Source organism: Staurois parvus, unplaced genomic scaffold, assembly GCF_062004578.1.
Source record: "Staurois parvus isolate SC_StPar_1 unplaced genomic scaffold, SC_StPar_1.0 ptg000303l, whole genome shotgun sequence".
Lineage (NCBI taxonomy): Eukaryota > Metazoa > Chordata > Amphibia > Anura > Ranidae > Staurois > Staurois parvus.
Window position 1 is genome coordinate 3932159 of NW_028318099.1, and position 18715 is coordinate 3950873.

Below are 18715 nucleotides of genomic sequence, written 5' to 3' on the forward strand. Positions count from 1 at the left end.
GTGCATGAAATCGCACTGCTTAGACCCGCATTTGAATTGCACAGGAATGCACAGTGCATTCCTGTACAATTCATATCAGGGCATAGTGTGAACCAGCCCTAAGTAGCATGCAATAGTATCATGTAGCAATCAGTTCCAGATGATTGGAACACCATTTTGTTACACCTGTTTAGCTATTATATGTTGCATATAGCTCTAGCAGTTGCACAGTTGAGCTCCTAAAAATCTCTTGTGTAGTCGTAGACTAATGAGGTGCCTGCCAGCAAGTGGTTAAAGCTCTTTGTAGTAGAAAATGAACTGTGCACTTAGCTCTTAAAGTTAATGTTTTCATAAAACCAAATTCCTATTGATCTTATTTTCAATTCTTACTTGTCCCTTTATTCCTAGCTACAGTAATTTCTTTCTCAAGTACCATTAATGTAAGTTGTTGCTACCATTGGAGGCAAATTATCTCCATGTCTCCTTTGACTTTTGAAATATGTGTTATTTGATTTGTAGATAGGCAAGTGCCTTTAGCACTAGATCCCATTATCGATGTGCTGCATAACTGACAGCTTTAATGTATACGCAGTTCATTGTGTTCTCAACAGATAAATAGGGTACGTGTGATATTTTTATACTGTGTTTTGCAACTCAATACTTTCCGTGCTGGTATAATATTTATTATAAATAATTTTAAAGATTCAATGGATGGGATATGGTTATATCATATTCATCTAGGTTATATAATATTCATACAGGAATGGTCAAATAGGATCAGTTAGGACTAAGTATGATTTTAATCTTAAGGCTTTCAGAAAAATGTTATATTGGCAATATTTTTGATAGCTGATAAATCTCAAAACAAAAGAGGTTATGTTCTAAGGTCCTAAAGCCCGTATATACGATCACAATATCATACCAAAAATGCAGCCTTTAAAGCGATCGCACAATAAACTGATCGTTAGTACACAGCAATCGTCTGAAAAAAAAATAGAAGGGACAAGCATGAAAATATTTATTGTACAATACTAGTTTACCAGTTCAGTAGTCATCTGAAACTACAATACAAATACATTACATTCTTCAGAATTTTTATTCCATTGTTAACCACTTCCAGACCGGACACTTTTACCCCCTTCCTGACCAGGGCAATTTTCAGCTTTCAGCGCTATCACGCTTTTAATGACAATTGCGCGGTCATGCAACACTGTACCCAAATGAATTTTTTACCATTTTTTTGAGACAGATAAAGCTTTATTTTGGTGGTATTTATTCACTGCTGGGATTTTTATTTTTTTTGCTATGTAAATGAAAATGTGTTTTTTTAATAAAATTTTGCCATTAAATAATATTTCATCATAAATCTTTGCCAAAATTTATTCCGTTATCTTTTTAGTAAAAAAAAAATCAAAATTAGTTTATAACCAAAAATTATAATTTTTAAACATTTTTTTTTATTTTTTTATTTTATTTTTTTATATTATTTTTTATTTTATTTTATTTTTTTACATACTGTCACCCTAGCAGTACAGTGTCACCATGGTGACACTGTACTACTTGTGGGGGGTGATGAGGATTTTTTTTTTTTTTTTTTTTTTTTTTTTTACACATTGCTTTTACACCCATATAGGATGTAAAAGCAATCATTTCTCTTTCTCTCTGTGTGCATTCTTGCACTCATTGAGAAGTACTGAGTGAGCTGTGATTGGTCACAGCTTGTCACATGGTACAAGCCTGTTGTGAATAGGCTTGTACCATGTGACCTCTGTGATCATTCACAGATTTCACACATAGTAAGCAATGATGTCACAAGTGACATCTTGCTTACTACTTTGCATGTGATCACTGATTGGCGTACAGAGGTCCCGACCGACGATCGGTGTTTCACTGTGTCCGGAGGACACAGCGGGCACCGGATCGCGGTGCTGCGCGCTCCCAGGGAGCGCGCACAAGCGGGGTGCGGGGAGGCCGTTTATAGACGGCCACCCGACCCTGCACTGCCACCGTCCGGCCGTTTATATGCAACGGCCGGTCGGGAAGTGGTTAAAGAATTTTTGTAACTTTAGTAACTTCTTCACTTTTGATATGAGATTAGCATGCAGAAAAAAAATGGACGATCATTCGTCCGATATTCTACACATGTATATGGGGCTTAAGCTGCTGTCAGACAGTCTTTATCACACTATTGTTGAGAATGGTACTAATTGTTACACCCATAACCCTACATTGAAGTCTGGAAAACATAACCTTCCATGATTAGAGATAGGAAGTTATTTTATGGCAGAATACTGAAGAATAACAAGACACAATAGCAAATGAACATTTTTCTCAATACTATCAATGTCTGGATCTGGTAGTTCTATAGAAAGGTTTCTTTAGGGTATCCCAGAGTTAAGCTTTTTTACTCATAAAATATTATGATTACTTTCAAGAAGGCTTTACATATTTGCTGATTGTTTTTTGGCCTCTGAGTAATGGTATACTGTTTGATTACATTTTAGGCCTCGTGCACACTGATAATTTTTACTGCTGCTCCTAGGGGTGTCTTGTTTTTTTTTCCTGCCTCTAAACTCCCCTGCATGTTATCCTATGTGTCCATGCGCACATAGGCATTAAGCAGTGTTTAGTGGCAGGAAAATAACCATTGCTAGTGCATTCAGGAGCAGCAGATTGTTGCCAGAAAAAATGCTTGATGTGTGTAAACGTGTCTGAACACATGTAAGTACAAACACATGTAAGTACGCGTTTAGTGCTTGAGCTTCTATCTTCAGCTTACATAGTTAATTATATATACTGTATGTTCTTTTTTCATTTATACTTGGATTTTGCTGAACAACTCTTACACTTTCAGGATAAAAAAAAAACTTTTGCATATGCCTCTTTATTGTTGATCGGTAGTTTCCCTTTCCTGAACTCAAATGCTCAAAAGTGGCTTCAAGGAGCTCTGAAGATACCATCAGTGACACCAAGCAGATTTGAGGCTACTATCACTAGGAAGGTAGCTTCAATGTCTTCAGAGTTTCAAGGCCTATCTTTGTAAAGCCAGTGGCCCCCAAAGCTGATTGAAACCTGAAGTTTATTAATATATATATATTCAGAGTGTACATAGAATCATTTCCATCAGTCCCTCTTAGTAGAAGTGAAGTTTAAACTTATTGTTTTGGCTCTGGCACTTGTATACACCTTAAGGACAAGAGCAGTTCTTAGGCTTCAGCTATGGGAGTGGCAATAACTTAAAGAAGAACTCCAGGATAGGCAATAAAAAACACACATCAGTACATCCCCTAACACAAAACACTAAACAGTTAATACAATTTTGAAAATCCTTACCATGCTATGCAGAGCCATACAAAGCAGTGTGCAGGAGCTGACAAGGGAGAGATCTGTATTGTTTATATACAGGTCTCTCTCCTGTTGGTAATACTCAGAGATTACCAGGTGCTGGCGGGGAATCACAGTCTGGGACCCGGTGATTCACAGCTGAGGCCGTCAATGGCGGTGCAGGTAGGGAGCGCACACTCCCCTACCCGGTACTGTAAAATCACGTATATATACACATGATTTTGCTCAGTCGTGCCACCCTGTAGCAGTACTTCTGCTATAGGATGGCGTGGAAGCGGTTAAACAGGTTTTAAACCCAAAAACAAAAAAATATATTGTGGCTTAGCAATTCTTATACTGTATGTAGTGGTTGAATTGATTTTCTTGTTATGGTATTTGTTACTTTATTTGCACTTATTAATCTGGCCTATAAATCTGTTATTTTTCAACTTCTTTTAACAGACCAAGCTGTCCAGCAAAAAGTGGCAGTTAGAGGGTTGAGGCAAATCATTTAAAACTGACAGTTGTGCTTAAAATGTGTCTGCATTTATTCATGAATGTAAAACCTTTATCTCAAAAGACAAGAAAACCTGTTGTTGTAACTGCTTAAATAGTTTTAGCTGGAGTTCTGCTAATTTGTTGGTCGGATTCATCTAGATCTAACACCACTCTAACATTACTAAATCTAACGCTATGCTAATCCCAGACTGAAAATGCTGCTGTAAATAAGTGTCTCCATTGCGCCTCCATCCAGAGTGGAGCCATCCAAAGCCAGGAAGGATCGATGAGCTGCAAAATAACTTATTTTGTTTGGGGGTTTTATTACTGCTGCAATTAATTACTCTTTTTCATGAATCCGCACTCATGGAAGGGGAGGAAGGCTGTCCTGATACAGTATGCATGTATTGCAATGTGGGTGTATTTAATTTATTTGTTCAATCATGATATATGCTACCTTCTATTCATTCTCAAGTGGGAAGATGATATTGATTTATCTTGTTGAAAGATAATACTGTTACCATATTATGTCTGACTTCTTTCTAGGACTTTTCCTGCATTCACACCTAAAATTGTAATTGGTCAGTATTGGCATGAGTTACAGATTTATAAACTAAGATTTTCAGTCTTCCCTGAAAGTCACACATATATTAATTATCTAGCCATCAACAAATATTTTTTTTCAGTCAGCCAAATTATCTGACAAAGGCAAAATTGCCCAAATCAAATGTATAATATAAACCTATGGTGACTACTTTGTATTATTTATTTCTAAAGTTTCTTTTTGCTGTAGTGCTAGAAGTTAAACCACCACAATCCCTCAAAAAACAATCAGCCACACAGCTTGTTTAAAAAGACATATCATTTATTTAGCAAAGTGTTATGAAAAAGACATATTACCCTAACCACTAAAATCCCATATACAATAGCTCATGAAGGAGCTATTTGAAAAGTGAATACAAATTATGGATTGTGTATAGACTAAGAGGTGAATATACTGTAAATTTATAATAAAGGTTTCACAGCTGTAATATCAAGGTAAAGTAAATGCACTTGTAAACTCCAAACTATGTTCCACAGATACACCTATCTTCTATAAATATAAAACAAAAAAACATACAAATACAACCAGTGATGGCTGCACAAAATTAGCTTGACATGATATACTTCACTGACCTATTTAGCAAAATTGACTGACCACAGTGACCAATGTTATATGGCACTCCCCACTGATCAAAAACTTTAAAGGTGGTACACACCACTGACCATGTCAGGGCTCTGTCCACAGCAGAGGTACTCGGAGACCTGGCATTCCTGCCAGTACCTTGCATGGCTGCAGAAATGCACTCTGGCGAAAATCTATGCACATTGGCGCACAGACACGAGCCAGAACACGCATGCGCTCTGGCGCATAGTAATGCACGCATTAGCCCTGTTTGGTGCCAGATGGCCTTTATAAGGAAGCCCATCACTCCCTCAAATTGCTGGTTGATCTCTGGCTCCCCAGTACCTTTGTCTGTGTTCCTTTGCTACTGTGATCTGCTGTTACCGATTTGGCTTGTTCCTGGATCTGTCTTCTCTGCATGACTCCTGATCTGACCCTGGCTTGGCTAATGGATATTTGCACCTGCTCTCCTGATTTGACCCAGCTTGGCTAATAGATATTCACACCTGCTCTCCTGATCTGACCCCAGCTTGGCTAATATATATTCTCACTTGCTCTCCTGTGTATGTCCCTGGCTATCCTACTGACTACGTTTGCTCCAATCTCCACCCGACATTTGACCTTGGCTTTGAACTGACTACTCTGTGGTCCTCTGCTACCCTGAAGGCCTGCATACCTCTCACGGGTGCCACCTGTCTGCACACACCATTCCAGTGCATCAGCTGTGCTCCTGGGTGTACCTCTGACAAGCACTCCTACAGGCGACCCGTGCTACTTTGGGCCTGACTCCTGTCCCATGTCCAGTGGAGTCTGGAACTTAGCTGCAAGGGAAGCCCTCTCTCCATTGGCCTCTAACACCAGGTATGTGATAGACCACTAAGATTTAAAGGGACATTCACCACTAACTACCAGCATAATGGAGCACTAACTTCTGACCACTGAAATCTACAAGCTGTTCAGCTGTTCTGTGCATTACAAAACCATGACTCCTACACTCTGACTGCTGCACTGTATGCACTGCTCTAAACAAACAATTTTGAGGGCAATTTTCTTTTAAAATGTTTTGTTATTTTCACTTAAATAGTAAAAATTAATAAAAAAAAAAAAAAAACAGTGGTTAGCAAATATTACCAAATGAAATCTCAGTCTCAAAAAAACTGCAATAAAATGTACAGTGTTGCATGACAGGTGTGTGTTTATATATATATATATATATATATACACACATACATATATACAGAGAGAGAAAGAGACTGGATTGCTCCAGGTTTTGGGTCAATTAACGGGTTTACAATAATGAGTCACACAAGACTGCTATTGTAAATATTTTTTTCTAAAAATGAATCCCTGGCCATTCTGTTTTCAAAACATTTCTATTTACTTTTATATTGATTTTCAAGTATTTTAGTGAGAATAAGAGTTCCCACCCTTAAAAGTGGTTTGTTTAAAGTTTGTTATTTAAAAGAAAAACAACAAAGTATCACTTTAATCTCACTAAAGGGAAAAATATAAAGAAGACATCATCCAGTCAATGAAGATCCATGTGTGTAGGAATAGATGCGGTCCCAGTCCTGCCAGTCAGTCAACCTTTCATTCAGAAGGACTTTAAAATAAAATGGGGTCAATTTACTAAAGGTTACTGCATCCGATATGAAGATCACGTGACTCATTTTTCAGAAATATCGCATGAGATAATAAAAGAGTTGATTCATCCAAATAAAATATCGAATTAGAGGTAAATTTTGTTAAAATAGTGAGAGAAATACCACAAAAAACATGAGATAAATCATCAATTTACTAAAAAACTCACATTCATTATTCATTACCTGGTGTAAAAGTTTTCAAACATTATTGCTGTGTGCCTTCTGATGCAGTGTTAGCCTGCAAAAATAAATTGCAAAAAAATGCCAAAAATAATTCAAAATTTAAGTGCTAAATATCGCTAAACAATTATACAATATAACAATCTGTAAATGATGCATATTTTTTAGTGAATTGACTACTTTTGAGATAAATACCACATTAGTTATTTTAACTCAAAAATTCATGCAGTTTTTATCTCTTGAGTGAATGAATTGACCCTGCTGACTGGTGGGTGGGTTGTCCTTGTGTCTCTTAGGATTTCACCAACTAGGATAAGATGTCAATTTTGCATCATGGGGGAAATATCTTTTTCACTAATCAGAAAATGAAGTATGATATTTTGAAATAAAATAAAGAAGACCTTTACATTCTACTATTCATGGCCTGTAATGAATGAGACTGTATAAGGGACAAATGGATCTTTCTCATAGTGAGAGACTGGATTGTATGTTGCAAAAAAGACTGTCTGCTTTATTATCTAAACTTGTTCCTCTTTTCACAGACAATGGCTAATCTGCTTTCATAAGATCACTTTTCGATATACTGCTCTGCACCTAAAACAATTAATAGGTTCACTTCACTGGCTTCTAAGGGCTTGAAACCCTGTACACACGATGAACATTTTTTTTTTGCATGCTTGTCTCTTATCAAAAGTGAAGAGGTTACTATAGTTACAAAAATTCTCGTACAACAGAATAAAAATTTGGAAGTAATGTATTGTTTTGTATTGCATTGTATTTTTGGGATGAAAATGTACTGATTAAATGAAAATCGTACAATCTGGTATGAGAAAAATGTTCGTGCTTGTCCCTTTGAATAATTTCGGATGAAAGCTGTGCAGCAATGATCAGATTATTTTACCATCGCTTGGAAAGTGGTATTTTTTGTATGATTTTCTGATCATGTGTACTAGGGTTTAGGAAATTTGGAGATATGATTTCTGATTAGTCAGGACAGAGAAGGACTGGAACTGTATTTTTGAGATTGAAATGAGCAATAGCGTGTACCTGTGAAACTCAAGTCAAAGCAAAGTACTATAAATTAACAGCTATTTTCATAGCATTTTCTGTAGTTCCTACTGGTAGACCAGTTGACTGTTGAGCAATGGAGGTGGATTCAGGAATTGGGAAGTTTTTGGACCACTGCCCAGGATATATCCAATGAATTCAAACTTACATTTATATAAATTGAATGAACATTGAGGGTAATATAGCCAATGACTGCTGATGGTTTCCATCCATGCTTTGCTATATTTTTCTACTGAATGGAAAATTGGGAGAGTTTTGGCACCAGATTTGTAGTTTATGATTTACTGATCTTGTGGCTTCAGAAACGGTTTGTAAGCTTTGACAGTATTCAAACAATCTGTGGTTTTTCATGTACTTTCCAGCACACTTCTCAGAAGCAATTAAGTTTACGTAACATATTTCTCTGGAACCGGCGCATTCCATAGATGGAAAAGTGCTAATGGTGGAACAACCCCTGTTCTGTATGATGTTTTGAAAACTTTTGCAAGCTAAAGAACTATCTTGCTTTCTATGTTGCTATCCAGAGCTAGAGTTTACTAGCTGAATTCCCTGCTAGGACACAAATGTATGTATTCTGCTGGACAAATAAAATATGCTGTGTATAGTGTGCCAGGTTTAAGCTGGAAGGACATCCTGAGACTGTGAAAAAGTCTGCAATTAACAAACGCATGTTTTCCTAAATATATATGTATACATACACACACATACACACACAAATATGCATGCTTACACATAGTATTAGCTCAAACTTTTCAACACACCTTGCAGTTTTCCCCATTGTTTGAGGTCTCTGGGTATAGTAACTTTATAGTGTGCTTAAATATTTCTAATCTCTAAATCTAGGGAGTAGATCATTGGCAACTGGAAGATGCAGAGGTCAAAATCCTTTCTCATCCAGTTCGGTTACTTCTGATAGAATCAAGTCTTTTTTTATTTTTTCTTTGAGGATTTGTGACAATCCAATGCTTCTTTAATCTTGACATAGATCAATTGTTTTCACATCAAAAGACTTAGTTTGTTTACCCACTATAGCAGTCCTCTACACAAGCTATTTTTCTTTATAAAATAGCAAAAGTGAAATAACAGTAGGTTGGCTCTCTGATATGTTGCCATCATAGGAATTATTGTATATACTTATATTGTATATATAAAAATCTGTGGTAATACAGTAGTTTGAATTTACTCTGGTGTAACTAAGCTTGAATTTAAATATGATCTTTGCAATTGTTACATATGTATGCTATACATCATCTGTCTAGTTCTATATGCAGTTTTGAGTTTGCTTCAAAACATCAATAAGCATTGAGGATGATTTAATAAAAAAGTAGAGACTGTTCACTGCAAAAAGCATATGTTCACTTTGCAAAGTGAATGTTGTATTTGCTTACGGAATAATGTGAAGCTGTGTTCATATCAATCATTCAATATTGTACATGGTAAAATCATTTTTTTTCTATTGCACGTGGTTGGTTATTTAGAGTGAACACAGCTTCACGGCAATTACCAAGTGAACATTCACTTTGCATACACTTTTCTAGGTGAACAATTTCTATTCCTTAAAGCGGAGTTCTACCCAAAAGGGGAAGCTCCACTTGTCTGCCTCCGTTTCCACATTTGGCACCTTTTGTGGGGGGGAGGGGGAGTGTGTACCTTTTTTACAGGTACCCGGTCCCACATCCGGCTCTGCCTCCCTGGAAGTTCAGCCCCCCTCCTTTCCCCGCAGACTTCTGGAACACTTCACAAGTCCAAGAGGACTGCAGCCCATTCACAAAGCGCAGCATGCTTTGCCCATGCGCATTAGTGAACTTGCTTTGAAGCCGCAAGGCTTCACTGCCAGTTTCCCTTAGTCAAGATGGCGGGGCTAGCACCCAATAGCCGATTGAAGAATCGGCCTGGGTGAGGACACCGCTGGATGCCTGGACAGGTAAGTGCCCTAATTTAAAAATGTTAATTGTTTTTTGGGAGGCCAGAACTCCTCTTTAAGTAAATCAACCTCAGAGTCTATCTTTTAGGCTTTCCTATAGTGGTTTTCACCAGTGAAGTAATACTAACTCTACAACAGTTTGCAAAATGACCTGCATTTCCGAGTAAAAGCATACTGCTCTGCAAGCTGGGCACTGCTTGAATGTTGCATATTTCTTCAGTGCCTATAATTACTGACTTGTAACTTGGGCGTCTCTAACCTTGGTTACTGGCTGCAGCTTGTGTTTATTTTGTAGATCTTAACTTTCAACATCTTTTAGAGTTTGTATCATGTTAACAGTGAAAACCAGATTGCTTTCCTTATGAGAAAAGTGGTACAATATTTTTTTGCAGGTAAATTACAGAATGATGGTATGACTGTCCATATGATTACCTGTGGCCCAATAGAGCACTTTGTCGAAACCTAACAGCTTGCCATGCAAATCAGGGATTCATGGTGAACATCATCAACCATTCATTCATATCCAATTTTTTCTTGTGGGTGCTTAGGGATTATCAAATGTGATTTTCATTTTGTTATACTGTCCAAATCTAAGCTTTTCTTCACTAATTTTGTGCAATGTAATAGCTGCTGTCTGGTCCTTTGTCTTCTGACTACTACCGATGCTTGCTGCAACTTTAGCGGCCTCTGTGAGAAAAATACAAGACAGTTTTTTAATGGATGAAATTGGGTATAAGTGACCCACTGTTCTGCACAATACAAGAGTCTGACCCAACCTTCCTCAACCTTTCCAACACAGAGGAACACTTGAAGTACCTTTCTGGTCTCAGGGAACCCCTGATAAAAATTATTATTTCTACAACTCATGATACATTTGTGTGATAGTCACTGGGAAGAATGCTCCTTATACTTGCGGTCATTGGGAAGAATTATTTGCTTACAAATAGCTAAAAAGATTAAGAGTGTCAGTGGAAACCTGAGAGGCGGAAATTTCTAATTGCTAAAGGATTCCCAACAACCTCTGATGGAACCCTGGTTGAGAAACCTTGGTCTGACCTGTAAAGTGTCAGTGCAGGACGTTTGGCACTTAAAATTCTCTTGAGGAAATATGTACCTAAGAGTTATAGTGCAGCAGGCACCTACAGATGGGATACAAAGAGGTTGATTTACTAAAATTTTAGATTGCAAAATCTGGTGCAGCTCTGCACAGAAACCTGTCTGCTTCCAGTTTTTTTTTTTTGTCAAAGCTTAGATGAACAAGCTGAAGTCATAAGCTAATTGACTGACTACAAAATAAATAAAAAGCGAGCGCTATCCGGAAATCTGAAAGCGGCTAGAACACCAAAAGGTAACCAAGAGAAAACCTTCAAATAAAGTACATAGACATATATATATAGAGACCATATATAAGGTGCAGCGCTATAATAACATATAAATATATAAAAACACAAAAGTGCCAATATCAAATCACACTGCGGTGAAGTTAGATGAGATGAATAATAGTCTCAAAATTAATCAGAAGTGGGGATCCAAACGATCCTAGTAGGTGCGTGGGATAAGATTCTGTGCAGCACACGGTGAATCTGAGGTAAGAATTACGCACTCACCAGAAGTGCGTCAAAAAAACGCATGTAGGTTTTATCCTGTAATATCAGAAAGCGATCATCCGTTGCCAAGATAGGGATTGAATCCTACACCTTCCAAATCGCCCCTTGGGTATGTGCTTCAAGTTTCATAAGCGCATCTCAGGCATATCACCATCCGGGGTCCCCTTTAAAGGCAGATTCTGCAAGTGGGGACTCTCATAGAAGAGAGCCCAATAAGGGACACCACATAGTGTAATACCGTATGAGCTAGGTTTATTAAAGATGCAGCATGAAAATAAATACAAAGGAGTAAAATGGAACACTGACCAGATACTGTAAAGGATGACCACCAGCGGTGGTCAGACGTCCAGATAATGCAGCCCTCTGACGCGTTTCGTGCAGTGCACGTTATCAAAGGGTCCCGGGCTTGCCTGATTTTGACTGACTACCACGCATAAATGCACCAAATTTTGCACTCTCTAGTTTTAGTAAAATCAATCCCACAATATTTGGGGAAAAAAGTGGACATTTGTGATGTACCAGCCACTTACCTCAGAGTTGAGCTTTAAAGTCTTGAATAAAGCTGATCCTGCTTTTTACTGCCTTGTGAAAAAAACATACACATACATATACTTTTCATTATGTTTCTAAATTTTCATTTTGCTTTCATGTATTTTGTTATTACGTTCTGTATGTTTTCAAGATTCTTCCAAAGACAAACTCCAATGTCAATAATGTGCTCTGGTTAGCATGCAACACAAAACACTGAATTGGCCTCTCTGTATACCAATTAATGTAATGGAAAGATAGGTACAAAGAACCTGACATCACAAAGAAAAACAAAAAAACAGTTGCTGACAAAGTCAAGGTGACGATGTCAAATGAATCCTATTTTAACTATAAGGTATAGACCATGATTTTCAATTCTGAATAAACAGCTTTATCTGGATCACCTTTTCTCAACCTATATACCACCAAGGAATCATTGACGAAAAATGTCAGGTCCTGAAGAACACCTGAAATGCAGTGTGGTTTTACGAAAAAAAAAAGAAGCTCACTGACTATTCTATGAAATTGATTTGCTACTGGCTAGTTTGTACAAAGTTGAGGTCTTTAGCTTTATTTTTTAAGATTAAACTGTCTGATAACTTATAGATCAGTTATGCATTCTACTTCCACCAGTCACTTCAGGCCTTTTACTGCTTGATAAAAAATTAAGCACTGCAGACAAAGCAACCCAAAAAAACCCTTATTTTCCCCCAAGATGAAGATAATCAGATTAGCATGCTGATGTTAAATTTAACCATTTGCCGCCTGGCCAATGGCCATTTGGCAGCTGGCAAAATCCCTCAGCGTTCCGGGTGGACGCCATATGGCGTCCTCCCAGGCATGCGCAGTTTGCGTGCCTGCAGAGCCACGCAGCGGCGTGATCTGTCACCGGCCGTGTACCTCGGACACGGTCGATGACAGATCTGAGAACCGGCCCCATTGCCAGTACTATGTGTCCTGCTGTGACCAATCACAGCAGGTCACATGACAGTTGTATACAATGGATGGTTTCATTCATGCCATCCATTGTATACTAGTGTGCCTAGCTGTGAATGGTCATAGCGATCACATGCACAAGCTTGGCCAATCACAGCCCAGCTGTGTCATGTGATTGGCCGTGGCCAAATCACAGCTAAGCACAAAAAAAAAAAAAAAACCCTGAATGAATCGATGTCATTCAGGTAAATGCTTGCTTATAGCAAAGTAATTCTTTGCTATAAGCAAATTGTGTAAAAAAAAAAAATAAATACTGATCACTTCCCCAAAGTAGTACAATGTTACTATGGTAACATTGTACTACTTTGGTCATAGTGAAATATGAAAAAAAATCTTAAAAAAAAGAAAAGAAATTTAATAAAAAATTAAAAAAAATAAATAAAAATTATATATATTTTTTTTCATACTGTCAGTGTCCCTGATCACAGCCAAGCCAGTTATATGATGACGCTGTACAACACTGGAGACAGTATGTAAAAAGAAATAGTGAAAATAATTTTTTAAATTTTTTAATTTTCCGAAAAATTATGACAAAAATCACAACTTCAAAAAACTCGCCATGCCTCTTATGAAGTACGTCGCACTGTCTGCTTTGCAAAAAGGGGTCATTTGGAGGATATCTGTACTTTTCTGACATTCTTGGACCTCAAGAAATTAGATTGGCCGTCAGTACTTCAGGATTGATCAATTTTCAGATCTATACCATAGTTTGTGAACTCTATTACTTTCCTACAAACTAAAAAATACATCCTAATTTGGGTTATTTTCACCAAAGACATGTAGTAGAATACATCTCAGCCTAAATTTATGAAGAACAATTATTTATTTGCAAACTTTTACAACAGAAACAAAGAAAAATGTTTTTGTTTTTTTTTAAATTTCGGTCTTTTTTTGTTAATTTAGCAAAAAACAAAAATCCCAGCGGTGATTAAATACCACCAAAAGAAAGCTCTAGTTGTGTGAAGAAAATGATAAAATTTTAGTTAGGGTACATTGTTGTATGACCGTGCAATTGTCATTCAAATTGTGAGAGCGCTGAAACCTGAAAAATGGCCTGGGCAGGAAGGGGTAAAAGTGCCCAGTATTGAAATGGTTAACCACTTCAGTAATGAGCACTCTCACCCCCTTCCTGCCCAGGCCAATTTTCAACTTTCAGTGCTGTCCCACTTTGAATGACAAATGCACAGTCATGCAACACTGTACCCAGACTAAATTGTGTTCACACAAATAGAGAATTCTTTTGGAGGTATTTAATCACCACATGGTTTATTTATTTTTTTGCTAAATAAATGAAAAACTCAGCAATTACAAAAAAAAAAATGTTTGTTTCTTTTATAAAATTTTTAACATAAGTAATCGAGGGCCCGGGGTCAGTAGGGGGCCCCATGAGATGCCCCTGGTACCTTTTTCATAGGCTTTTTTGAGTTTGGGCAAGGACACAGGGGCCCCATGATCCCCTATTGCCCGGGGGCCCCATTAGTTGTCAGTCCGCCCCTGCCCACACCATTACACCACCACCACCAGCCTGAACCGTTGACACAAGACAGGATGGATCCATGCTTTCATTTTGGTTACACCAAATTCTGACTTTACCATCTGAATGTTGCAGGAACTAGTCTGCCCATTCTTCTCTGACCTTTGACATCAACAAGACATTTTGTCCACACAACTGCCACTCACTGGATATTTTCTCTCTTTTGGATCATTCTCTGTAAATCCTAGAGATGGTTGTGCATGAGAATCCCAGTAGATTGGCAGTTTTTTAAATACTCAGACCAACTTGTCTGGCGCCAACAACCATGTTACGTTCAAAATCACTTAAATCCCCTTTCTTTCCCATTCTGATGATTGGTTTGAACTTCAGCAAGTCATCTTCACCATGTCTACATGCATAAATGCACTGAGTTACTGCCATGAGATTGGCTGATTAGCAATTGAACAGGTGTACCTTATAAAGTGGCTGGTGGGTGTATGTTATTTAGTCTGTAGGAAAGTTATAGAGTCCACAAACTATGGTATATATATCTGAAAATTGATAAACCCTGATGTACTGATGGCCAATTTAATTTTTTGAGGCCCAAAAACAACCCCTTTTTGGAAAGCAGACAGTCCAAGGTATTTAGTAAGATACAAGGCAAGTTTTTTCGAGTTGTCTTCATTTTCCAAAAAATTATGACAAAAAAATTACATTTAAAAAATGTTTTTTTTCCTTTCACCATTTTTTTTTTACATACTGTCACCAGCACAGTACAGAGCAATCATATAATTGGTGTGGTGGTGATCAGGGACATTGACTGTTAACAGTATGTAACAAAAAAATAATAATTTACAATAATGTAAAATAATGACTTTTTTCTTTTGCCATGGTAACATTGTACTACTCTGGGGAAGTAATCAGGAGGAGGTTGCTTGTTGTACATTATTGTTAAAGTCCATCTCTGGACAAAGTTTGTCACCCCTCCCACCCTTTCTTACCCATTCAGCACATTGTTTTTTTTTACTTTTACTTTGTTAAGCATATTTTACTTACCTCAGTCTGCTGTCGGGGGCTATCACTGGCATGATTGCTGGGTACAAGGGAACAGTAATTCAATGATGAAGATGTGTCTATGGCCCCCTCTGATATCAATGCCTGCAGACTCTCTTCTGGATCTTGGCACTGGACAGTCAAAAGGAAGTATCTACATCATGAAAACAGTGACATGGACACCCAAAGAAAGCACCATCTCCTGCAAACAGAAGAAAAGAGAAGACTCAGGACTGGAACATCAAGTGACTGCAGATTTAGGTTGGTAAAGAATGTATTTAGCTTTTTTTTGCCAGTAATTATTTAGAGGGGGTGAGAAGAGATGGTGAGGGGTGATGCCCGGTGACCAGTTGTTGTAACTTATCTATGCATAACACATTTCCTTTATCAAACCCAATGTAGCACTAACCTTGTAAGGGCCACTGGATTTATTTTGGGTCCTACTATGCTCTGCACAGTCAGACAACATGCATTTTCCACACTTGTACCTTTAGAGTCAGTAAACAGTCATTGAGCTAATTTTTAGTTGTTTTTATTAAAGGGTTAACAACTTGGATAAGGTCTAGGGATATATGGGATGCCCAAGGAACTGTGAAACTAGAGGACAAACCTGTAACCTTTGTACAACAATGTGAACTAGCAAGAGAAAAAAAAAAAGCAACAGTCTCTGTTAGGGAATACTACAGTCCTTTTTGGTGTACCTCTTCAGACCCCGGATGAATCTTCCTCTCCAACCAACGGTACTGAGGGTATCTCTGAGCAAGGGGGCCGAAGAGCTTGCAGTTAGGAATACTTACATTGTCCTTGCCTTCTAGCATGGTGGGTTGGTGGCTTCTTTCAGGCCTTATGCTGTAACGTTGAGGCAGTAGAGATCCTCCCATTCAGCATCCTGCCTGTAGGTAGGCTTCTCTTCCTGGGGCCCCCTCTCAAGCTCCACACTCCAGCCTTCCTCCCAGTCCATCTCCCCAGATTCTGTGATACTTGAAGTTTGCCCTGGTCACCATGCCCAGCCTCCTGCTATGGGATTGGCCAAGGTTTCTCAAATATGCAGATCTGGGCCACCTCCCCTCCTCCTCTCTTGTGCCAGAAAGTTCTCCAGTTTCTGGAAGGGTAGGAGGGCTCCAGAGGCCCTGATTCACAGAACCTCCAGGCCTGTCCTGATGTTAACTCTTGCCTAAGGATGACTCATACCATACTTTTACTTCCACTTAGTATAGTACCAGTGAATTATCACATATTTCACTAAAAACTTAAACTTTCAAATCAATGACAATAAAATAAAAAAATCACAGAACACAAGACAAAATAAAAGAAACTGGTGTGATTTTGTTTTTTTATTAGTATAACATCAGGAACCAGTAGAGATTACTGTTGGTATGTTAAGCTATGCAGGGCAAAGCGGTTGGAAACATATGGGAAAGACCTGAAAAACAAACCAGAAGAACAAGCTATCTAACATACAAGAAACCTTTAAAGATGTGAAGCGCAACAGCAGGATTTTGTTGAGAAGTCTCTAGTGGGAACTTAAAGATGCAAGCATTTGGCTGTTTAGCTTCTTGTTATATAATAGTGCACTTGTTTAGAATAAAAGAAAGAATTTGTATGAAAGTCAGTCAACTTGGTAATGCTGCAAATAGCAACAGTGTTTGCTATTGCTGAAAATCTCCAGAAAATCTTTTTCTGCTATTGCTGAAAAACTACCAGAAGAACATTGTGCCTTGTGCGACAATGTATAAAAAGAAGTGTCTGTAGAAGGTAATCATATTTTCTTTTACTGTTTAAACCAGTGCTACAATCTGATGGATTCTGGTTGGTTGCTACAGGCCAAAAAGTACCTGTCTGAGAACCCTTTCATATGCAAGGCCATCTATAACTTGTTTTGCAAACAACAAAAGCAATGTTGCCCATTTTTGCTTTGCAAATCTTTGCCAGTCAAGTGATTGGTGACGTTGCAGAGCAGTGATGTGACCTGCTATATTGTAAAAAAAATATGTCAGGGTTCCTTTCTCAAAGTAATACAGTCACTGTATCAGAAATTAACAGTCACAGTCTATTTAGATCCATGAAGTCTCCATAAAATGAAAGTGTCACCCCTATGTGTGGTGTCATCAGGGTGCTTCTTAGCAAGTAATCCAATGCAATGGAACCTGCAGGTGTGAAGGGGCCCTTATGCACAGTTAATGCATTCATGCAGAGGTAAGAAGGTTTGGACCTGTAGCAATTCACTAATTCAACAAAGTAATATGTTTCTGCAGTGACTGTGTCCAAATTGATATATCAATCCAATAATAAATTGCAAGTACAAACAATTTTTAATAATTACTTTGAGTGTCCAAACCTCCCCATGCAGCTTTTTGTTACAGAGTTAAGAGACGTTACCATGAAGTAAAAACAGGTGACTTTTCACTGGTCATTTATCTGGGGTGGTAGCATGTACAGTATTTAAAGGGTTGGTTTTCTCAAAAGTGATTTTTGAGTGAAATCAAATCAACAACTGGTTTCTTATATATTTGGAGGGCTGCAAAAACAGGATATCCCAGTCAGAGCTATATGACCAGGTAGAGCATTCATTCCTCATATTGCCATAGGGGTCTACACATACCTGAGCAATATTGTTTATTTATGCTTTTTTTCTAATAAGACTTTTTCAGAGTGTGGGTGTTCTTCATCTCTGTTTAATTTTTTTTTTGCGGATGAGTAACTCGGGGTATCCTTTACTCAATCTGGGGGGCGTACATCTAGTGGTCCCCCTTATTCTAATTGGGCTTCCAGATGCCAATGATAGCCCCCCCCCCCCCCACAGACCCCCACTTGCCTTTTTTTTGGTCAGGATGTAGGGATGAGGCCCTTGTTCCCATCAACATCTCTGCACCACTTTCCTGCCCACCTGAGCTGCATGCCTAGATAAGGGTTCTTTATGAATTTTTGGGGAACCCCCATCCCATACCTTTTCTTAAGACTGTAAACTTTATTTTAACAATGTGTACAGTCCCAATGAGAAAAAAAATCACTTGTTACTCATTCAAAAAGGAAAATATAAATAAAAACAGCCAAAAAGCTCCTGTGAGGAGTGAGAGGGGTGAGGCTTACTGGCACTGTGTGTGTCTGTGGAAGAACATAGCCCAGATCGGGGCACACCCACATGGGTGGCCCCTCAGCACACAGCTTATTGAGGGAGCAGCCACAGAAAGGAGGAGCGGACATTGCCGGCACAGAACTTCAGAAGAATAGGTAAGGGGTTGAGTATTTTGACCAAATCCTAATTTTTATGCATAT

At 38.2% G+C, this 18715-nt stretch overlaps 1 long non-coding RNA gene across 1 annotated transcript; it reads right to left on the bottom strand.

Moving 5' to 3' along the window:
- Positions 1-874: 874 nt before the first annotated feature.
- On the bottom strand, positions 875-16370 carry LOC149457732 (uncharacterized). Its single transcript, XR_016313555.1, has 5 exons — positions 16237-16370; positions 15443-15641; positions 11919-11970; positions 6793-6847; positions 875-961 (listed from the first exon to the last, which is right to left on the bottom strand). It is a non-coding gene; the product is annotated as an uncharacterized LOC149457732 (long non-coding RNA).
- Positions 16371-18715: the final 2345 nt, after the last annotated feature.